The sequence below is a fragment of the Buteo buteo genome, chromosome 10 (genome assembly GCF_964188355.1).
Source record: "Buteo buteo chromosome 10, bButBut1.hap1.1, whole genome shotgun sequence".
In the NCBI taxonomy this organism is placed as follows: Eukaryota; Metazoa; Chordata; class Aves; order Accipitriformes; family Accipitridae; genus Buteo; species Buteo buteo.
The window spans coordinates 43,759,376-43,782,255 of NC_134180.1; positions in this window are offsets into that span (position 1 = coordinate 43,759,376).

The window sequence follows — 22,880 nt, forward strand, 5'->3', positions numbered from 1 at the left end:
CTGATTAAAAGCTGCCTTAGATTATGGTATGGAACACCCTAAGGTGAGACGAGAGGGCTGTAGCCAGCTGCCGGTTGCTGTGAGCCCTAGTGGTACCCTGAGCAGGGCTAACTGTCGTCTGCTGTGGCTGTAGGAGAATCGAGCCCTCGGGGTTCTCCACGGCCAGGGCAGAGGCTGAACACAAGATGGAAATGAATGTGTTTCATCTAGCCCTCAGAGTGGTTGTTCTGAGTCATTCTCGGTTAGCCTGTCTGTAAGATCAGTGAAACATTGCAGGTGGCTTTTTATTAACTTCTGCAGGATAAATACTGTTACTGTACTATCCAGATCTGGTTTTGACTCAGCAAAAGCAGCACACGAGTGTTAATTTCTGTGGAAAGACTTCAGCAAATAAGTTTTTGCATATATAATTACGAGTACAGCTTTAAAAACGTTGACAGCCTCCAGATTTAACTGCGTTGGCGTTTGTGCAGGCGTGTGGCACATTGGTGATGCTGGTGGCTGAGTCGGAGGGTGGGAAGGGGCTACGGCCGGGGAGATCCACCTGCAGATGGATCAGATGGGTTGGGGAGTGGTAGTGGATGCCAGCCGTGGTGCGGGCAGTGCGCTGAGATCCCAGGGCCTGATTTTGGGGCAATAAAGTCAAAAGTGGTGGGGCTGTGCGTGGCACAGCAGTGGTAGGGGTGCAGGCATGCTGAACCGGTGTTGTGGTGCATCAGTCTGCTCTCCCCGAGAGGGGAACCAGCACGGAGGGTGCCTGTGTGCCTCTGCTTACAGATAACCGCAGAGCTCTGCCTGCCTCGCGTGGCCCAGCACAACGTCGGAGCTCAGGCAGGGCTTTAATTAGGTTGAGAGTTCTCTTTGTTGTAATTAAAACTAGGACTTTTTTTTTCCATACTGGGTCAATACAGCATTTTGGTGTGAAGTACGGAGTACAAAGACAATCCTATCAACAGTGCCTGTCTAGGCACTGTGCCTTCTGAGCAGCGAACAATTAATGTATATTGACAGACAAACAGAATAGTCTTGATTATCTAGCATGATTAAATCCTGGGGAAACTGAGATGAAGGTATGCATACCCAAGAAACATCTCATTTACTTATTTGCATATCAGTATATTACAAAAGTACGTGCAAAACAAGTAGATGCTATAGGGGTGTAGCTGGTATGTGGTATGAAAATGAGGAGCTCTTGTCATTTTTCGAAAAGCCCACAACTGGTGATGAAGGCATCGTGGTTGTATTGTGTGAGCTAGTAACTCTCCCTGCTCTAGTGAAAACTATCTTCTCTTCCATGTTAATCTCGCTCTTAAATTTTCATATTTGTGGTTATAACGTTTTTTGAGTAAATACCTGATTTAACTTCTATGTTCCCAGTCTGGGTAGTTTTAGTAGTGTCTTCACTAACACCGAGGTAATGAGTGATGAATACGGGCAGTTTTAGAAAGGATAAACTGAAGATGTGCCTGGGCCTGCGAGGAATTGATGGGGAGATGGGGATGTCCCAGGGACCGCATGCACCCTTAGGTGGCAGTGATGGGCTGGAAACCCCTCGCTCCCTGCTTGTGCAGAGTCAAGTGTTAAAAGGTGACCAGCTTGCATTTTTCTCTTTCCCAGGAAATCAGGAACCAGAAGTAATTTTTCCATTATTCTTTATTCATCTGAATATCCTTGATCAGTGTTTCCAAATTAGATCACAAATGTCAAAATAAGATTTCACTGAAATGTCGAATACAGGAGCTGCCACACTGAAGTAATGCCTGTGCTTGGGTGATGGCTGGCCGGAGAGGGGAGAGCTGAGCCCCGGGGGGCTGAACTGCGCATCAGGGCAGTGGAGAGGACAAGAAATCAACACGAGTGAGTCCTGGGGCAGGCTGGGTCCTGCTGTCCTCCATGATCTGTGGCTGACTGGGGACCAAGCCGGCCCCTTCCAGTCTCCCCCAGCTCAGGAAGTATTTGTCTTCTTGCAATCAAGTCAACAAGTTCTAAGTTTTGCTACGTAAACCAGCTTTACAGTCAGGATACCCTTCCTTCTGCTGAGGTTTTCCCAAGTCTAGCCCACAAACGTGAGTGCTCTGTTACCCACGGCTGCAGTCTTTGCATGGACCTCTCACGAGGACGATCCCTGGGAGGACTGGGGAGACCTGCTTTTGTGCGGGATCGGTTGGCCCTGCCAGAGCCACCGTCCTCTCCAGGCCAGGCAGGACACTCTGCGCCTTGTGGCGGGGTCAGTAAGGTTGCTGGGTGGTGCATGCAACATTTTGGGTTTTGGTTTAGTTTTTCTTGTTTTTCCAAAATGTGGGTTGGTGGTTACACCGAGTCAGCAGCGTGTGAAAGCCCATCTGTAGAAAGTCTCTCAGATAATACGTTTTTCTAGTAAGCGTGCAGCCACTATGTTGTGCAATGAGCTCCAGGTCCTGGTGTGGGAATGGTTGGTCTTCAGCTGCTTGTGAAGGGGCACAAGCGTCTGGTTTCTGTCAAAAGAATATCTACCATGAAATTAATAGCTTGTGTGTTTCCTAGTTCTTTGACTGCTGCCTTCTGCAGACATGAATTTCCTTTATACCATTTATTTGGGGAAGGGACAGACAAAACTGCCAGCAGCTACATTCTCAATGAATTGTTCAATGATTTTCTTAACACGTGCAATATCGGCCTGAAGTCGGCTCTCAGGTTGTCCTCCCCAGAACCGGGACTGGCCTCATGTTGGATCTGCCAGGAACTGGTCTCCTTGTGGGGAGGGGTTGAAGTGAACGGTAGGAGAATGCAACAAGCTGGTTATACATCTGAACAGCAGATAATCCTTTGAGATCTTCTCTAAATACCTGTTCTTTCTGTGACTTTCCTGGAGTCATCCCATCTGCCCCCTCTCACGGGCCGACTCCAGATCCATCATGTATTTCACAGATCACATTCTTCCTGAAGTTAAAAGGATGAATTTCATCCTTCAGTTAGGTTTTGCAGATGTGGATTCAGATTACATCAGACTTCAAGGGGAATTTCCTTTTCATGTTGAGGCCCAGATCACACTCATATGGAATAGAGATTACATTTGTTCCCTGGAAAATAATTGTATAGTGCTAAGCCTAGAAATAAGACCAATTAAACCGTGTCTCTTCTGAGAAACTGCAGCCCGCAAGGTGACTTAATGGTGTTAGGGGGGAAGTGGAAGTGATGTGGCAGCTCCTGCACAAAATCCAGCGCAGTGTTATAGTCCTGCTCCTGGCCCTGTGAATTTGATGTGCTGCCAGTCTGCGTGGTGGGGGACGCCAAAGACAAAATGGTTCTTGTTCTTACACCGGCAGGAATCTGCTGAGGAGAGTGGGTGTCCCAGGAATAAATGAGAGCAGAGCTGAATTTTAACACTGAAAACTCCGCTGGCGCCTGCCCTTCCTCTTCTGTAGTGCACTGACTCACCGGCCCAGGTCAGAAAGCAAAAAGCAAAACCCCGCTGGGGCAGGAGAGACACCATGAACAAGAAGGGGACGGTTTGTTGGCTCGTTCCTGGGCTTGGCTATAAAGAGTTAGTGGCCTGTGCTGAAATAAAATGCCACCTGTGCAACTTCTGCTGAAAAACTGTGGGCGAGAATGTCATTTTAAGCCGTGTACAAGAGTGATCCCCATCTGGCTGTTTTCTGACATTTTTACCATCGCAAAGGAGAGGAGGTGCTGCTCTTCCTGTACCAATCGACTGCCTTGCACCGAAGGTAGATGTGGCTGCGAACCGCTCTCTCCGCAGTCAGAAGGGGTATTTGGGGAAGGGAACGTGTGGGTATCTCCATCCCGAATCACCCGGGGAGGATGCCAGGAGCAGCCAGGACATGCCGCGGGAGCTGCGGAGCAGCGTGGGACCAGGCGAGCGGTGACATCCTCCGCGGGAGGTTTTGCAGCAAGTGCAAGAGTCAGCACCTCCCGCGCTCTCTCCCAGCCTCAGATTGCCCTAACTTGAGCTTTTTTTGGCATTTGTCGGCTGCTGTTGTAGTTGCAAGCATTTGATGAAGGGCTTTTTTGTTTTCCAGACGTAGCACAGCCAAGAGCTGTACCACATTAGTCAGAACAGTTCTTAGAAACTTCCAGCTTTTACTTACAGGAGAGTTGCTGTAATTGAAATCTGCTATTTGTCATAATTAGATAAACTTGTATATATTGAAAATGTCAAGTGATACCATGCATACTTTCCATTTCAGCAGACACTTGCCCATTTTGCAGATTTGCAGACTGGCCCCTGCTGTCACCACTGACCATGAACACAGAAATATGAAGATGCTTCATCTTTTCCTGCTGCTGTAGGTCCGTGTCAGAGCATGAACTGGGAAATGGCAGCTCAGTATCGTGCATATTTATGGATTTAGTGGACTCAAAGGCATTAACTCCAGCAAAGCAGATGCACTCTTGTGTTAGTATGGCTTCCTAACCATTGCAGGCACGTCTTTGTGAAACACTAAACTGAGTTTGAGCCTGATAAGTGCTTCATAATTTTTTAATCTGCTATCGTGTGCAGTAGCTGACTTACGAATGCAATTTTTGTTCCTCCCTTTTATCGTCTTCCATTAGGAAAATAGTGATTCTCTCGTGGCTTGCTAAAAAACCAGGTGTTGTAAAATGGGAACAGAGCCACGGCTCTCGCCCTAGCAGCCTCACCGTGGCCAAACCCATCTCTGGGTCCCCCCAGTTTCCCTCTGCTCAGCTTGTGCAGAGGTGAGGGCATCCCGGTCTCCGCAGACACCCAGGTCGCTCTGGGCAGTTGCTGGGGTTGGAGATGCATCCCCATCCCACCGGCTGGGTCCCTGGGATGGCAGGGCAGGGAGAGGGATTGAAAGATTTTTCTCCCAAAGCTTTCAGCCTTCGGGTTTATCCCTATAAACAACTATGAAAATTTATTTTTCCTCTGTTGCGTAACACGTTTTTCACCTAGTATATCATATTCCTGCTTTATTAAACCAAAAGGCTGTGTACCTGTCTGCCTTTCCTCCCCGTGTGTTTGTTTACACAGGTGTTTGCAGAGTGTCTGGCACCGCTGTCCCCGAGCCTCGCCACCGAGGGCATTGGCTTCGGCTCACCGAAACCTTCCTGCCCTTTCTGGGGGCTGCTCTGCACCCCGAGAGGCAGCGAGCGGAGCCCCCCCGGAGCCCGTGGCTGCAGGGAGCTTCCCCCGCCTTGGGGCTGCCAAGGCATTGCCGAGGACAGAACTGGAAAGAAAGGGGAAGATATGATGAAAAAAAGAGATGTTTTGAGCCTGACACCATTCTCTGAAAAAAGTCCAATGACTCGGGGCTTTTTATGGCCCCGTGGAGCAGGAGCAGACGTCTGCCTCTCCGTCGCTGCCATGAAAGCAGCCGGCTCCCCGCCAGCCTTCCCCGCAGCCCCGGGCTCCCCCCGACTCATTTTCCCCTGCTCTAAGGGCGAGCGACGCTCTCGTGTCTCTGACACAGGTTGCAGAAACGGGAACAAGAACATATATTTTTTGCAAAATGGGGAAGAGACTTCATGAGGCTTAAGCACGGGGACTCCTGACTCGCCGGGACCCTGCAGCACCGAGCCCTCTCCCAGCCGTGCGTGAGAAACAAATCGCAGTCCATCACTCCAAATCCTGGGTTGCACACAATTAAAGATGCTGCACCCTTGCAGTGCGGTCCTGCTATTTACAGGAAGAAAAAATCCGATTAGCAACACTTATTAATTGAGAGTATTTGATCTATTAACCAGGAAAATTCATTTGTTGATCGATGTGCAGTATTTGAGAGAGTGAATATGAATTAATGACTAGAGATATTGGTCTCTTTCAAAAATCACAAGGGATTCTGCAAGCATTTCCTCTCGCCTTTAATTAGGTCGGTCAATAGAAATTTCAGGTAAATTTCTTGCACATGGAATGCTGAGCAAGCTGCTCTTAAAAAGCCTAAAAACCATAAGTCCACATTAGTGTCTAGAATTAATGAAGAAACTGGAGTGCATGGCTAGAATTTCACCTGTATCATGACTAAATGTTAAGGCTATTTGGAATGAATAAATTAAGTCTGAACAGCTTTTTAGCTGGATGTGACAAGTGGGAAAACTTGAAGCTATACTAATGCGGAGGTGGCCACAAATGAGGCTCATTTTTCTCCTCTGTCCCGAGGGAATGCTGTGTTAATTTTTTGAATGGAACTAAAAAAATATGCATTTTTCCCACTACTTTTTTGACTAGCGCTAAAATGGGCTGCTGTGGGAAGATCCCGCCTGTGCTCCCCTCCCAGGTCGTCATCCTCTCAGGTCCAGCACAAACCCATGTACCAAAGCGAGTCTGGGGTAGCAGAGATGCTGAAGGTGTGACTCCTCGGAGGTGTTGAGAAGGTTTGTCAGAGCACAAGCAAGTTTCATGTCTCAGGTAATGCTCCAGCTGCAGTGCAGTGCTGCGTCAGCACAGAATTAATTCTTAAATTACCAGCCCTCCTTCATAGAAAATTCTGGTTTTTTTCCTCATTTATCATCCCTACAATTATTAATACTAGACACTTATTTGAATGTATTTCTAAAGTACATAGAAGTATTTGTTGGATCCAGAATCTGTGATTTTTTCAGAGGAGCACAAGAAAATGAAGATTGCTAATTCCCTGAGAAATCAGACACCTACATTTCCGAGGCTAATCTGTAACTCCAAGCCTAAACTGCTTTTTACTCTTAGAAAACATGTTGCAGTTCTTAGTGGCAGTAATGTTTATTTAAGGTACAGCAGTACTTAGTTCAGGTTGTCTTCCACATTCAAGACCAAATCCCATCTGATTTCTCAGACATACATTTTTCTTAACTTCTTCTAGTAACTGTCCATGATCAGTTTATTTAGGTTTGCAAAACCCTCACTCAGGAGACCCCTATATATAGCTGAGACGATCATGCTGCCAGTGGCAATTTCATCCCGAATTCATCCTTTGGCAGATGAGCTGGACGGGTTCCTCTGGGGTCCCGTATAAGGAGTGGGAATATCCACTCTGCTCCGCAGGTCCCCTCCGTGATTTATAGCCCAGCTGCGAATCTCATTTAATGAGAAGTTTAGGTCAGTTCCACCAGCCGATCGCATGCAAAGCCTTTCATCACATATTTATTGGTTCTGAGTGCGTGAACCATTTGCACGTCGGTCTCTCTGCCATACTGGCATCTCTTCACCCCCCAAGCCCGCTGTGCTGCTGCCCTGGGGGTAAGGCAGGGGGGTCGGGACCTGTGCGTGGTCCTGCCAAGAGAGTGAAGAACAGTCCAGGTCTCAATCCAGGTCTCACAAATTCTCAGCGAGGGTGGATATTTCTTGGCAAACCAGCAGCACTGAAAATACTGCATGAAGCTGGCCTCGGCTTCGCCTTTTCCAGCAGCTCGAAGCTGTGAAGCGGGAGAGTGATGGGGGCTGGAAGTCCTGCCGGCAGGACCAGGCTGGAGCCGACAGCTGACACGGCACCACGATGGGCTGGAGCTGGAAATCCCTGCCTTTTCCCAAGTCTGATGCTTAAAAAATTCAGATTAAGAGGAACAGGATACTGGAACGCTGATAAGGAATGTTATGGTCTGATGGCTGCCTTTCAAAAACCACCGGACGCACTAGGTAGCCAAGCCCTTTAAGTGGTTGCGTTTTCCCTTCTTTAGGTAACTCACTGATTTGGACAACCTCAATTTTATAGGCAATTCTACAGATTGCATTTCCTTTCCCAAGCATGCGAGGTACTCCTTTACCTGCTAGAAATTACAGTGCCTGACTGCAAGATGGGAAGGGGGTTTTTGGCAGAGTCTTCAGCTGGTCTGCAGGTCAGCACCCACCGCTGGAGCAGGGCTGTTGTGCCAGTTAATATATAGACATACATTTCACCCCAGTGGACCTTCATCCAGATCAGCTGCAGAGTTTGGGTAGGGAAGTTTAATAGTTAGGTGTTTTTTTAATATTTCCATGTCTGCCTGTATTTCCAAGATGCCTGTGGTGTTCTCACCATGGCACAATTATTAACATAGTAATTACTGACTTTCAAAGGCTTCATGTGCTTCACAAAAGCAATACGAGATCTGTGAAGAATGGAGTGAAATTCCATTTCAGTTGGGAATATTTCCCAAGAGAGTGTGTCACAAAGGCTCTAAGAATGAAGAAAATCTTTATATTTAGATTATGTTAATCATTTATCTCCTCTCCTCTTCCAGGCTTTCATGAGGACAGATGAACGTAAAAGGAATTCTCTCGCTTGGACACATAGAGGAGAGAAGAAACAGATCAGTTCCAGCCACCAGCAATGTTTTCTGTTCCCAGGCTTCATTTCAGCATCGGTACGCCTGCTTTTGGTAAGTGATTTCATCCAAGCAGCAAGTTCAGAAGCTAGTTTCAGCACCATGTTAAGATGGGGAAGTGGGAAGTTTAGATTTAAAATTTAGAAAAGCTACCATGTGAGATATCAAAGCAAATATTTGTCTGAAGCAACAAGTATCTCAGAAAGTCAAATTAAGATACTTCTGCTTGTAGGCAAAATAGAAAATAGAGTGGACATGAAGCAAAGACAGAGAATAATAAAAATAAAAGCAAAAGCAATCAGATGTCCCAAATCCTAAAAATTTCCCCAGATTCCAAGTATTTGGCTTATTGAACTTTATTTTATCTTGTTGCTTTTTAGATAGGATGTCGTCTGCTTGGACTCATATTTCCCATAGGGGGATGTTCTGACCAGCAGCCTGAGGTCTGCGGTAGGTTTGGCTTGGCAATAACATCCTTTTATGTTCACCGCTTCCATGAAATAACAACTGCACAGCAAGTTCTTACTGACCCAGGTCCCAGAGCCCATCCTTCTGCCTAATTCTCTTTGCAGACCCCCCAGTATGGCCATCTCGCTGATACCTCCCATGTTGCAACCTCACAAGAAAAATTAAGCTAATGAGATTCATGACTAACTCAGAACTGCTCTCCTTTTCTTCTTTTCTCCCTGCCTTCCTTCCAGAAATGCCTGAACTTGGAGAATTGGGCTGGTGTCCTCCTTCACACATGGGTTTTCATTGATGCTGTTGCTTTTTCCAAAGGCTTACTTTGAAATAGCTTCGGTTCCTAGCATCAAATCTTACGTGAGGGCTTCAACGCTGAAAATAATTCACTGAAGCTTTAGCTGAAGCGATGTCTTTGTGAACCGCCACAGCTCTGCTGCCTACGTCCAGCACGGATTTCTCCAGGCACCTCCTGCTGAAGCTCTTCTCCAGGAGCCCTGGGCATGTCTCCGGCAGGACTCCTTCCATTTCCCAGCAAACTGGGGCCACCGGAGCCCTGCACTGGCACCCCCAGTCCTTGAAGAAGCAAACCAGAAGGTGGAGGACCACGAAGCACTTGGTGGGACTCAGTTCAACCCCAGCATCGCTAAGGAGGAAAGAGAAATCTGGACAGCCCTCACTAAAAGGAGGAAGGCTTTGGCACCTTGGTGCATTTTGGTGGGTTTGGGGGGGTTGGGGGGACCCCAAGCAGAAGTGAATTGAGTCCGGTCCACTTTTTTTCCTTGGAAACACATTTCTTGCCAACTTGGCCATTGGGTCCAGTATAATTAATGAAAACTCCCCCTGAGACTCAAAGAAACAAATGCCTCCATTTACAGCAAAGGTTAAATTCAATTTGCTCCATATTAAACCCATTCTTCAAAGAAAAATCTGGACAAAACCATTGCAGGATTTTTAGCACAGGCGACGGGTGCCATGCATTTCATATGTCCCCCGTCCACAGAGTTGGAACAGCTCTCCACGTCCCTAGACATCTGCTACCATCCCATCGGAGGACGGTGTTTGTCCAGCCATCCATCTGTTCCTTCTAACAGGGAGAGTCGCCCCGGCTGTCGGGAACAGTGCCATCTGCTCCATTATTTTCGGCAGAGTATTGTTCACACGAGCCATCCATGTATGGATGTGTCTGTGCTGGGAACCTAATAATAATGAGGTCTGAGTGGACACGCAGGGGAGGACAAGAGCTGATTTCATCAATTATCTGCATTACTGTAAGTGGACACGTACTATTTCATTACCTACTGAGAAATGAGTTTTATTGATCCTGTTAATAAAGGAGATGGGGCTTTCTATTAGGAGGCTGTGAAGCAGGTAATGAGGCAGCAGCTCTCCTCTGCCCTCAGATATTCAGGTACATCGCTTTTTACCACCTTCTTGAGCACTGATCCTTTTTGACACCAAATTTCCCCCTTCAGCAAAGACACGATCTTCATCTCTTCAAAACCCGTCTCCTGCAATCTCCCTGCACATTGTGTGCTCTCATTTACCTCTCTGTGAGCGCAGCCGCCGCGGCAGAGCATCCTTTCTGCCTTTGAGGCTCGAACCAGAGCCCTTTAATTTGACGGCTGCTGCGGGACCTGATAAGCTGGAGCCAGATTTAGTCCTTCCCGGGCTCCTGCGACCAGCTGAGCCCGGTGTGGAAGTGAAGGTCCTTTTGTAGTTGTATTTCGGAGCTGCTAAAAAGTCGGGCTGGGTGGCCAGCCAGAGGGTGAAGAATTTCATGCCTCCTATGATCCGTCAGCCATTCTTTCCCTGAAATGCAAGGACGGCAACAGCATCCTAAACGATGCGGTATGAAATCACTCCCGAGGATGAGTGCGGCAGTCTTGTGAGCTTCCTCGGCTCATTGATTCTGGCGAGGGAATGCGTAAGGCTCCGTAAGATGGATGGGGATGCTCCATTGGAGGGGATGCCCCTATACATCAATCTGCAGCCGGTGCAGCTGACAAACACCCACTGTTAACACTAGGGATTAAGCACACTTTACAGTGAAATATAGGAAAGTTGATGGCTGATGACTAGCACCCTGTCAAAGCCATGTTTGGGATCCCGCCTGCAAAAAAACGCCTCCACATTTGGGAAGGTATGTGCAAGTCCAGTCTCCAACTTGCTCTGGCAGATGCGGGCTATGGCAGAAATTTGGCTGCCCGGGGGGTAAGGCTGTGGCGGGGGCACGCAAGCTGCGGTCCGTCTGCCTGCCCGCCAGGTTTTTGGGTAGCTGCCGTTAAGAGCCGGCCGGCTGGAAGGAGGTCTGCCCGCCCTGGGCATGCGGGCGACTCTTTGGGATCATTCCAGTTGTGTTTAGTTTTCAGACAATTCACGGGATATTCCCTGGATTTCCTTCTGAGCACGGCTCTCACCGTACTGCCAATAGCACGGTAAAAGAGAAGTAGCTGTTAAAAGCTGGATATTTAATCTGCAGCTTGTTTTTTCTCTGTTAAACACACACTTTAGGAAGCTTCGCTCCACTGATGGGTGAAAAGCTCTCCGGCCCCCGCATGCTACGGAGCCCGCTCGCTGCAAACCCAGCTCCTGCGCCCTGACCCAGCGGCTCCTCTGAGGTGCCCTGATGCACCCCTGAAACCAAAAGGAGCTTCCCTGCTCACAAACCAGGTGGACAAAGAGGAAAAAAACCTCCCTCTGGATCTGGTCGTGGTGCCCCGCGGGGACTCAGCTTCTCCCAGTGGCTGCAGCATCCCTACCCAGGGTGTGTAAATATTTGCGGGGTCAAAGAAATCCTTATCCTAGCATCTTTTATATAAAACCTTTCTCTCGTATTTGTTGAGCTACATTATGGTTAAATGAGAGCAGTGAGTGAGTAGGAGACTCACATGAAGTCTATTTTAATCTCTCACTGTCATTTTAAAACTTAGAGATATTATTTCCAGTCTTTCAATTTCCTTTGTTCTAAATCCCAGTTTATGTTTTCTTTAAAAGGTTATGCTAACACAAATCAAAAGCCCCACAAGTCAGTTTGCAAATTTCGCTGCCAGCCCTTAATGACCTGCTAAAAATAACATGAATGATTCATCTCCTAATCTATGGAAACGGTAGTTATTTGTTCTTGGCAGCTCTCTTGGGTTTGGTCTGGGCTGCAGGAGATTACAAGTATTAGCAAATTAAGGAATATTGAAGTGATTTTTCTTCTTTGTGTTTCAGGGGAAAGAAAACATTTTCTACAAACCAAGTGGGTTTTCCATGGCCGTGGAGGCCCCCCCCCGGGAAGGTCTCAGGGCTTCTCAAACCTGCGGTCCGAAATTTGGCCACAGATATCTAATACTAGTAATGTCGGGTTTAGGCAGAAGTATTTAAACAGAAACAATTTTAAACAGGAATATTCTAAACAGTGTGTTTAAGAAGCTCTACAAAGCTCAATATTTTCTAATCTTTTAATAGGGGCTGCTCAAACGTCCTAATAAGAAAATAAGGCCTCTTGTAATAAGTTCTTTTTAACTGAAATCAACTCATCAGATTTATTAAAGCTATTCAGGTTTTCCTTCCAAGCCTCCTGCAGATCTGCAGCACACTTTATAGCAAAGGCTTCCCAACGCCAGCCCTTTTCTGTCCCCTGCCACACAGTGATGTGCAAAATAGCTTAAATCCTGGTCCTTTCTAAGGTGCAAATCCCCGTTTCTTCCAGGAGAGGGGCAGGGAAAGCCAACCCCTCTTTCATGGGTTTGTGTTGCAAAAACGGTCGACTTTGTTTTAATCAGATGTGGTAGGATTTGGTCAGAGAAGAGGAACACGGGGTTAGCAAAGTGTACTTGGGCTGAGCACAATATTTATTCCTCTGTCCATAACCCTTTTTAGTTGTGCCTAGGGAACATTCACGTTAACTATTTTTATCTTTGCCGTGCTGGGATGTGACTGTGTTGCACACAAAGACTCAGCTGTGCTCACATGTAAACTAGGGTGTTTATTGCTCACTAAACAAGTATGAAACCATCTATATTAATATTCCCTGCAAAGCTTTGACTGAACAGCGCACAATACGTTGGATCAAGGCGAAACTGCCTGACCAAAACGGTGCTGAACAGCCTGCAGACATACGCGGAGCTGAGATTTGTTTGCAAATTATTTTGCATCTGCTTACTGAAAATAAATAGACTTTCAGAAATCTGTGGCGGTTTGGGAATGTCTCCTTAATGGAAAAAAAGTCCATTTCCTCAAGTAACCAATTTACTCTCTGTAAATTAATCATCTCCATTAATGTCAAACTGCCAGGGCCATCGGGAGGAGGCTCCGTGCCCGAGGTGGGGGGATCCCGGCCGGGCTCCCAGCCGGAGCCGACCCCACAGCTGGGGACGGCAGTGGTGCTCCGGGGGGGACTCCTGCTACGTGAGCAATGTGGACCAGGAAAAACCATGGAGCAAGAAGTTATCGTGTCTTTTTCACAAATGGTTATTTTTATAGTTTAAGCCAAAAGCTAACTCCTGAATCAAAGGATTTGGAAAAACATGACATGTTTTCCAGATGTAGCTAACGGAGCTGGGGGGACTCACCTGTCGTACTTACAGCCCGAATATATTCCAATGAATGAAAAAAGGTGTAAAGCATGCAGAACCAAAACATCCTTTTGAAACACTGTTTATTTAAAATGTGCTTTTTATTGCAGTGCTGAGGAAGGATAAAGTGGTTGTATTTAACCATATAACAAAAATATTTACGTAACTCCAGAACTTCCACCACTTCTCTGTATCTGGCTCTGAAAGCTTGTCAGGAGGTTTCCTGCAGATTTTGACATCTTTTTACAGCCCAGGCTAGTCGGCAGGAGCAGCTGGGTGCAGCACACACACTGCAGGGCAGAGGGAGCTGTGTCATTTGGCTTGTGACTTTGAGCAACTTGACCTCACCCTCTCATACCTCACGCTCCGAGCATCTCTCCGTGTCACTGGGGACACACGTATGGGGGGGGAAGGTACAAATCAGACATGACAATCAGGTTCTGGGTCTTAATTACCAACGGGATGGTGGGGTTGTCCTCAGTTGTTGAGAAAAGAGCCACAGAAATGGGCGCAGAGGTTGATGTGGAAATGATCTGGTGGTCTCTGGTTGGAGAGGAGTTCAGAGATGTGCCGTGAATTTAATCTAGGCTACCATGGGAAGAAAATGGAAGGAGACGAGATGTCAGAACAGATATGGTCAACAGCAGGAAAGGCAGCCGGCAGGGAAGGGTAGCGGAGGATGTTTATGTGCTGTAGTCAGGCGGTTGATTCTCTTCTGGGTTTTCATGAAGAAAACATGATAAAAAAAAAAAAGAACTTGCATCGGGGGAAGGTAGTAGTGGAAAAGCCACAAAGAAAAAAAAGGTTTTGTGATTGCTATCACAGGTTTCAGGTGGGGTTGGTCCCAGGCATGCCCCAATTACTGTTTTCATTAGTTGCTTCAGTGCTGATGACCATTCTACAGGACAAGGTGAAGAACAGAAGACATTTGTGATAACATTAAGCTGGAAGGAGCTGCAGTCATTGCATTTGACAGGATCAGGCCTAAAACAATCTTGAAAAGTTGGAGATGGTCCAGTCGAAGCCCATCAGTCAGATGAAATTAAGGCTTTAGCAGAAAAAAAGTCAAATACATCAGTGCTAGATGGGCAATAACTTGGCAGACAGCAGAGCTGTATGCCGCAGTCTGGAGGACCACGTACTGAACAGGAATAAGCAACTCTGCAAAAATGTCAAGTTTTACTTGGGAATTTGGACTGTTTTCTACTTTCCACGATGCTGGTAAGATTTCAGCTAACATACCGTATCCGGTTCTGAATGCCACACCTCAAAAGAAATGTGGAAAATCAGATGCAATTTAGTGGGAAGCCCAGGATAGCCGTCCCACGGGCAGCACGGGCGCAGTCACCCACGAGAAGGGCCGAGCGAGGTTTGGGTGGCCGGGGGGGTGTGAGGAGCCCGTGGAGGAGTTGCAGCTCCCAGCCAGCCCTCCCTGTGTCCACACCAGCCTGAGAGCCGGGGAGGGTTGGACGGGGCTTTGGGCAACCTGATCTAGTGGAAGGTGTCCCTGCCCATGGCAGGGGGGTTGGAACGAGATGATCTTTAAGGTCCCTTCCAACCCAAACCGTTCTACGATTCTATGTGGAACCTGAGGCTCCACGCAATCACGCACACGGTTGGTCCTTCCCTCTTTGCAACAAGGGGAGCAGTGAAATGTATTGACTTTAATTCTGTGCCAGATGACTATGTGCCTCATTCATTGACCTTCATTGTGTATAAAATTCTTATAAATCAGACCACAAAAGAAAAGACCACAAAAAGAGTGCAGCTGCTGGTGAAGGCACTGCCAGACCGCAGTGCGTGATACAGATATAAGGAATGGTTTCTTATCACTAGGAGGGAGGGAGAAAAAACCACCACAAACCCACCTTCTCTGGCCATAAAAGTTGAAGAGACTCAGTAGAAAATGTTATGTATTTTAAGTGTGTAGTAGCGAGATGTTAAGAGAGGCTGTAAACTCCAGGCACCCCCAGAGCCAGCTGCATCGTCTGGTTCATGCCTTCTGACCACTGTTGGGAAAATGCTCCATTTTCTTGCTTCTTGCCAGCCACAACAGCTGGAAAAAGTAGTCATTTGGGGCTGAGTGACAAGGGAAAGCGTAAGACGAGCCCAGCCTCGGACGTGCTTTGTGCCAGGCCCTTGAAGAGGGTTTGGCCGACCCTTCTCGCACCGCGGCGGGCGGGACCACGGCGGCCAAGGCTCTCGCCATCTCAAAGTCTTCTGGTTGCTCCTCCAACATGTGTGCTGAGTCCCCCCCTGCGGCGGGGAGAGGGGTGCCCAGGGCTGCGGTCAAGGAGTGAGTACACTGGTGGCTGTTCAGGGCAAAAAGAGGGGGCTGAGGTACAAGACTAAGTTGCTTGAAAATGGGCTTGTAGACCTGAGATCAGTTAGGGTAGGAGCAAGTTAATGACTAGTACTGCTATTGCTGATAAGGCTGTTTCCCATGGTAAAATAGTAACGTTCCTGGGCAGGAGCCAGGGTGTGGTAAGTAGCCTCAGGAATCACAGGCTGAATAAAGGTAGTCTAGCCAAAAAAACATGAGATCTTGTAAAGAAAAGATCAGTCTCATGATTTGGGAGGAGGAATATGTCTTTCTTTTGAACTTTTGGAGTTGGTAGCAGTGTAGTTTTCATTACATTGTCTCTACAAGCTCTTGACATGAAATGAGATTATTTATTTGCTGCTGGGTCCGAAACAAAAAGGGAATTATGTTCTGAATAATACCGAATCATGTTTAACTTGCTGCTATTGCTAGAACAAAAATATGGTGTGAATCTGTTCGAAATGCCTTTCTCTGACCTCTGGCTGTTCATGCCTGCTCTCTTCATATAACCAGTGAATAATTTTTTCTGCCCAGTTGAGTTACAGTATCAGTGTCCAGCAGATTTTATTACTTGTAAGACTAGTCTGATGTGCGAACCATGACTCTATTGCAGTAATTAAGGATGAAACTCCTTTTATAGCACTTAATGCTGAGTTCTTTGTGTTCATCATGACAGCTGCATGTAGGAATCTTGGATTTACTTTATTTACTTTGCATTGACTATTGTGTATAGTAACCCATGCAGCTTGCTAACCCTGTGTTTTTGCAATCAGCTAACACTAACAAAAGTGAATCCAACAACGTCTTGGCTTGTTAATGAGCCATCACGCTCCAAGCCTCCCAGTGGGAGCAGATGGCCGGGAGGTGTAGAGGGAGGGACACTTCAGGTTGCACATCAGTCTCTCGTGTCAGCTTTTCCCGTTGTGTTTGATGGATATGTGAGAACACCATGAGGAGGAGGAGGTACTTCATAAAGGTGATTACTTGTGGAGATTTCTTTCTTCTCTGTGTCTCTAAGGGACTAATGAAATAAAACTGTGCATGGAAATGGATTACCCAGGGAACAGGGAGTTGAGGAACGCTTTTGCTGCGAACCATACCCATTTGCAACCCGTTAGAAACGACATCCACTTCTCAGACGAACACTTGCTGCCCAGTAAATGCATGTGTGGTGCTGGGGGCATTCCCCTACCCAGTTGGCCCCGGGCTGGGGGGTCCCATCATCGCTCCCCTGTGCCCAGCAGCAGTGCCGGGGCGGCAGAACCAGCTCCACCGCTCGTGGTTCCTCCGTATTTCGGTGCCTCTATAACCGTGCTCGCCGAGCCCGGTGCCTGGGTTACCCAGAGAGGGGAACCATGCCCCCCCCAGGTCCTCCTTCCCTGGTGTGGAGCAGGGCAGCTCCGTGGGAAAATTGCATCCCGGTGGATGTCGTGCTGTGGCAGGGTCACGTCGCCATGACCTGCCCAGAGGTACCAGTCCCTCGGGGAGATCCCACCGGGAATATCACCGGGAGAAGTCCTACCAGCTCAGCCAAGGCTTTAACATGAACGTTTTGTTTCTGACAGCGGGGCTTTCGGCGTGCGCTGAATTGTGTGCGGGCAGCTGAGTTCTGTGTTAGCGCTGCTGCTTTCCAAGAGCACTCACCAGCCCTGCCCGGGCGGCCGAGCCCTCGCCGCTCCCGCAGCATCGCTTGCGCACGCCGACGGGGCGCAGGAGGAGCCGAGGGGGGCAGCACTTAATGCCCCCGGCCTTTCCTTGTTCATATTCAGTACGGATTCCTGAACTGGAAGAAAATGCTCTCTCTTCCTTCTAGACTCGGTGATGGAAAGCAAGCAGCTCATTCTCAGCACAACTTGCAGAAAATATATTAAATGTCAACGCTAATTAGATTAGCCTGGCTCGGTACAATATTGATATTAATTAGATTGAATTTAAGAGGAAACAATGTTTAACTTAATGCCCATAATAAATGAGGAGGAAGGTAGTGAAGCTTTCTTCCTCTGTTAAAAAAAGACAGACCAGAAAATAAATAATATTTTAGGCTCTGAAGAGAGATGCCGTTCCAGGTGGTGGGTGCGACTGCCCTCGTGGTGCGGTTCCCTGCACGTGAGCCTTCGGGTGAGTCTGACAGGGACCTGCCGGCGCTCCGCTGCCGAGCAGAGGAGAGCCATCCGCCCGGATCGCGCGCGTAGCAGCTGTTCGTGGACGGATGAAGTGACAGAAAAAGGAACGTCAGGGGAAAATGGGAGTAAGGCCAGTGGCTCCGTGCACAGCCCGAGCCTACCCGGCTCACAGCCCCCGTGGCTGCACGGCCATCAGCCGCGGGGGTTACTGGTCCCGGCGAGCTCTGGGGCTGGGCTGCACAGAGGGCGAGCTCAGGCCGAAGGTAGGCTTTGGACCTTCTGGCATCCTGATTTATCCTCCCGTGACAGTTGTTTTTCTCCTCCTTTTGGCTTTACTCCTTCCTCCCGGTGAAGGTCTAGCAGACCGGAGCAAACGGGTTCGGGGAAGCGGTGGGGCACGTTCACCCCGGCAGCAGGCAGAAGGCGGCGGTGATGGCCGGGTTAGGGAGGAAAGTGCCATCACTTCCCAGCCGTCTCCGCCGTGCCACAGCCATGGCACTCGAGATCCCGTCGGTAGTTTTGCTTCTTTGGTTATCAGTGGATTTTATTAACTCTTTGGCACTTTTCAGAGGGAAAACGTTTTAATTTCAGAGGGGAAAACTGTCCTTTGGGGGTTTTTTTAGACTAGATTGAGTTCTGTGATTGGAGCAGAGATATTTAATCCCACAAATAAACGTGTATGACCATAACTAATAAGGACATAATTACATCCTGTTTAATATTATCATCTCATAATGGTGAAAACAGGATGTTCCTGCTCTCCTGTACAGATTTTCTACAAGATCATGATTTAGCTCTACTTTTCTGCATCTCTGCTGCATCAAAAAACAACATGGTAATTAATACAAATATTAATTGTCACGGACAGTTGGCATTAGCTGCATGTGACCACGCAGAGAGAGCAAGACAGAGATCCTGTGATTTGGCAGCAAGCCAGCGTGTTGCAAAGCTGGCAGGCTGGAGTTGGGAGCTTTACTTGACTTTTTTGGCGTGAAAGCTATGTAGAAGTGCAAAGTTGTGAAAAGGAAAGCAATGATATTCATCATCCAGCCAAGTGGTCATCTCCCGACTACTTCTGCCCCTGCAGCTGGAAGCACAGAAGCCCATCTCTTTTAGAGGAAGGGGAGAGAGCAGGGGCCTCGGAGGGAGGAGCACCGCAGCAGAATTCGGGTGATATATAGCTTGCTTCAAGATGGGCTAATCTGTTTATCATGGCTTCGTTGCTATAGCAGCAAGATTTTATTCCGGAGATGTTGGCTGCGGGAAGGAATTTCAGAGGTTGGATGGGCGAAAGGGTTCGCAGTGGTCCTGCGGCCAGCGGGACCTGGGAGTGCAAAAGCGAGAGGTGAGAAGCAGTACGGAAAAGGCTTGTTTCTAGCCCAGATCTGAATTCCTCCTGCAGCACGGAGGGCCCCAAGGATGTACCCAAACTGACGCTGTGATTGCTGGGGCTTTTCAGAGCCCGACCCTTCAGAGCTCGACTGCGGGACCAGGCAGTGCTGCGGTAGAACAGTGAGCCGGAGGTGTCGGTGGCGTGGGAACCGGCAGGGACGAGCCAAGGGAGCTGATGGAGTCAAGCCCCTCACGGCAGAAATTCTCTTGGGACGGTTGGTGACACTTGGCAGGTGGTTTTTATGGTAATATTGAAAAGGTCCCTTCTCAGCTCTTCCCTGAGACCCTCGGGAGAGAATTCAGATTTATTTTAATTTACTTTGGGAAAAGAAGAAGGACATTTTCCTTTTTTTCCCCATTTGCATGAAACCTCACATATGCAGTTTAAATGGCTCTGCTCTGGATTCCCGGGTCTATGTGGCCACGTGCACCCGCTCCAGCTAACGCCGGGCGTTCAGGCTACCAATCTGGCTGGCTGCTGCAGGTACAAAGATGCTCCTGTATCCTCCTGTGCCCGTGCATCTCTACAAACAGTAGTAATTTTGCTAATGGAATATGTGGAAAAATCAGTTTTAGGTGACTTTGGTTTGTCCAGCTTCTCTTTCAGGTCAAATACAATGCATTTTTTTGTTTGGTTTGTGTGTGAGAATTTTTTTAGTGCATCTAACAGTGGGGCTTTTCCTTTGCTTGATCTTTTTCTTTCTTCGATCAGTCTTTTTAGAATTGACTTGTGTAGATATGAAGGGAGTTGCCAAGACCATCCCTAGGCTACCGCAGCAATACTGTTCCTGTAGTGCTACAGTATTACACTTTTCGCTGCTTTTATAAGCAGACCATAAAGAGTCATTAAGTAGCTGCTCATTAAAAAGATGGGGCACTGTCATGGCCCAATAAATCATCTCTATCTCTGTAAACATCCTTGTTTTACACGCAAATAACAAACTAGTTAATTTATTACTAATACTTTATGGACTTGTTGATTGATCCCTAGTACTGAAGACTAGCGGTAATTTTTGATAGAGAAGGCTCAGAGTCAAATCCTTGTTTTGCTGACATTTTCCCGAGGTTTCCACTGCTGAACACAGCACGGAGTTTGAGTTTGTGATGCTGTAACCCACTCCACGTACGTGCACGCTCTGCCAGCGAAGAGGCTGCCAGCATGCTCCCGTAGGCAAGCTGAGGGTCTGCAATAGGCAAACCGAGGGGCTTCAGTATTTCAGTCTTGCTTTGCAGCTAGAAAATCCTGCATGCTTTAGGTCAGGGTGCTAAGCCGTCCTGCCAGCATCTTTGGAGGTTTCTGCGAGTGTCAGAGACAGAGACACCTCCCCTTCGCCCAGGCTGGTGCCCTGAGCTGGGGGGGCAGGTTACCATAACCCTACTCCCAGGATTCCTTAATTGAAAAGTTTAAATAAATATGATGAGGTTATGAATACAGTATTATTGCTCAGCTTGGCAGAAGGCTGAGCTGACCTTGTGCCAGTCTCTCAAAGTTTGGTAACGTGGTGGACATAAGGCTGCACATAAATCACGGGCTTTCGTTCATCTCTTGACCATTGGGACTCGAAGGAACAACTTCCTCAATTATTTTACATAAATGGGAAAGAAAGAAGTTTACACGCTGCAATGGAAACACACTCTGAGGAGCTACAACTGGAGAGCAGTGAAATGTGATTTCCTGGGAAGGACTTTTGCCAGGCTGGAACGCTGCCGTGATAAACCCCACGTGTGTCCTACGGGTCAGGGCGAACCAGCCTCTGGTTTTAGTGGCTGATGACCGAACGCTGTGAGGCAGGGATGCTGAACGAACGGCACAACGGGTGTCAGCACTTGCACGCCTTACCCTAAACCTGCCCGGCGGCTTTCCGAGGTGGAGGACGAGAGCATCCCGCTCGCCGAGCAGATGGGGCTGCAGAGCCGAAGGGAGAGGCTGGGTGCTGCAGTGGGGTGAAGGTTTTGCCAGACCTTGTTTGGAAACAAAAGAGATCTTGACATGATGGACCTGATAAATGAAATCCATAGGAATTTAGCTGTCTAGACAGTCCTCCACACTTAATCTCCATGGAGCAGCACGTTTATCCTATACCTTTCCATGTTGCTATGTTGAAAATTCTTCTTGTTTCTAACACAAACTCCTATTTTCAAGTGATCATTAGGACTTATAAAAATAGTGGTGGGAGAAGCAGGATAAAATAAATGGCATAAAGAGAGAGGTATTCTTGACACGTACAAAATAATTACCGCTCACTTCAGATGGTATGGATGCTAACTTTTGTTAAGGGCCATGTATATATTTCTAGAGACATTTATCTTGTTTTGTAGAGCAATAATGTATATTTATTGCCTGCCTGCTTGTCTTCTGGTATTCCAGCTAAGATGATGTAGTCAAATTTGGTATGGCATGTGCACCAAAACTAGTGTAAAGCGCTAAAGAATTCACTGCTCCCATGGTTGCTGAAGCAAAGCAATTATTTAAAACATGCCTTTGTAATGCGCCTGGTTTGAGTTGAAAAGATTAGAAAGCGGGGTTTTCAGGTATCATCCTGCTCAGGATCTCCCAGATCCAGCTGTAATCATGTAATTACTTTAGCATGTGGAGCAGCCCAAGCGTTGCCCTCACATGCACCGCAGTGCTGCTGGAGTACAGGGAATCTGCCGGTGTGCCCTGGCAATGCTGCAGTGAAAGGCAGCGAAACACCCCCGGCAGCCCTGGACACCGCAGGCGAGAGGCACACGGAGCTGTGGTTAGGAATAGAGTGGAAAAAAGGTGCTGGGCAGTTTTGGGGGTGGCGGATGCACTGACGGTTGTTATGGCTTAGGCCGTATTTTATGTTGTGTTTTCCCTGGCTGTGTTACATTCCTTACTGCACCTCCCTTTAACAGAAAATAATTCTCACTACTATGAATTACTGCTATTTTGTACTCCTCCAAGGGGTTATTATTCATCAAATTACCCGCGTTTAAAGAGTTGTTCTGTTTCTCTAATTTATATCATTTCCATACCCCTGCAGAACTCTCCAGAGGCCCGGCTACGTGCCGACAGCCCGAAAGCCCGTACCGATGCCGGTGCTACGGGTCAGCACCGAGCTGGAGCCCACGGCCGCAGGGAGCTCAGCACCGAGCTGCTGCCTCCGCGCTTACATTTCGGATACTCTTTGCGACCGGACTCTGATGCCACAGCCACTCGCCACCCAACTTACTCACTACTCGGGGCATATAAAAGCTTTCACGGTGAAAACTTTCACTTCTTGCAGTATAAAAGCCGTGGCTCTGGGTGTCTGCAGGGGAGGTGGGATACCTGCTGGGGTCTCCCTAGCTGGGCTGGAAAATCTGTGTCCGCCCTTTGGAAGCGCGGATGCCCGTCACTTCTGTCGAGGAACTTTGCCGTGGGTTTGGGGGTACGGCTTTCGGCTCAGGCGGCAGAGCGTTTTGGCTGCGGCGCTGGCTGCCCCGTTGGACCGGCTGCAGCCGACGGACCCTTCCCGTGCGCCTTCGAGGTCTTGGGCGAGGGGTAGCGGAGGAAAACGTGTCCAAGTGAAAACCGTGGCATGGCAGGGGTGGGCAGGGTCTCCTGGATCCAGGCGGCCAGGCAGGCTTGAGCATCCCCAACGATGGGGACGTCACAGCCTGCCTGGGGACCTGCTCCGGTGTTCTGATTAAAATGTCTCCATAAAACAATTGCATAAATGTACTTTTCACTTTAAAACGTTTATTTTATCAATATTGAGCAAATATTGGCACATCTTCAGCTGGATTTGTTTAACAAACTGAATTAGCCTC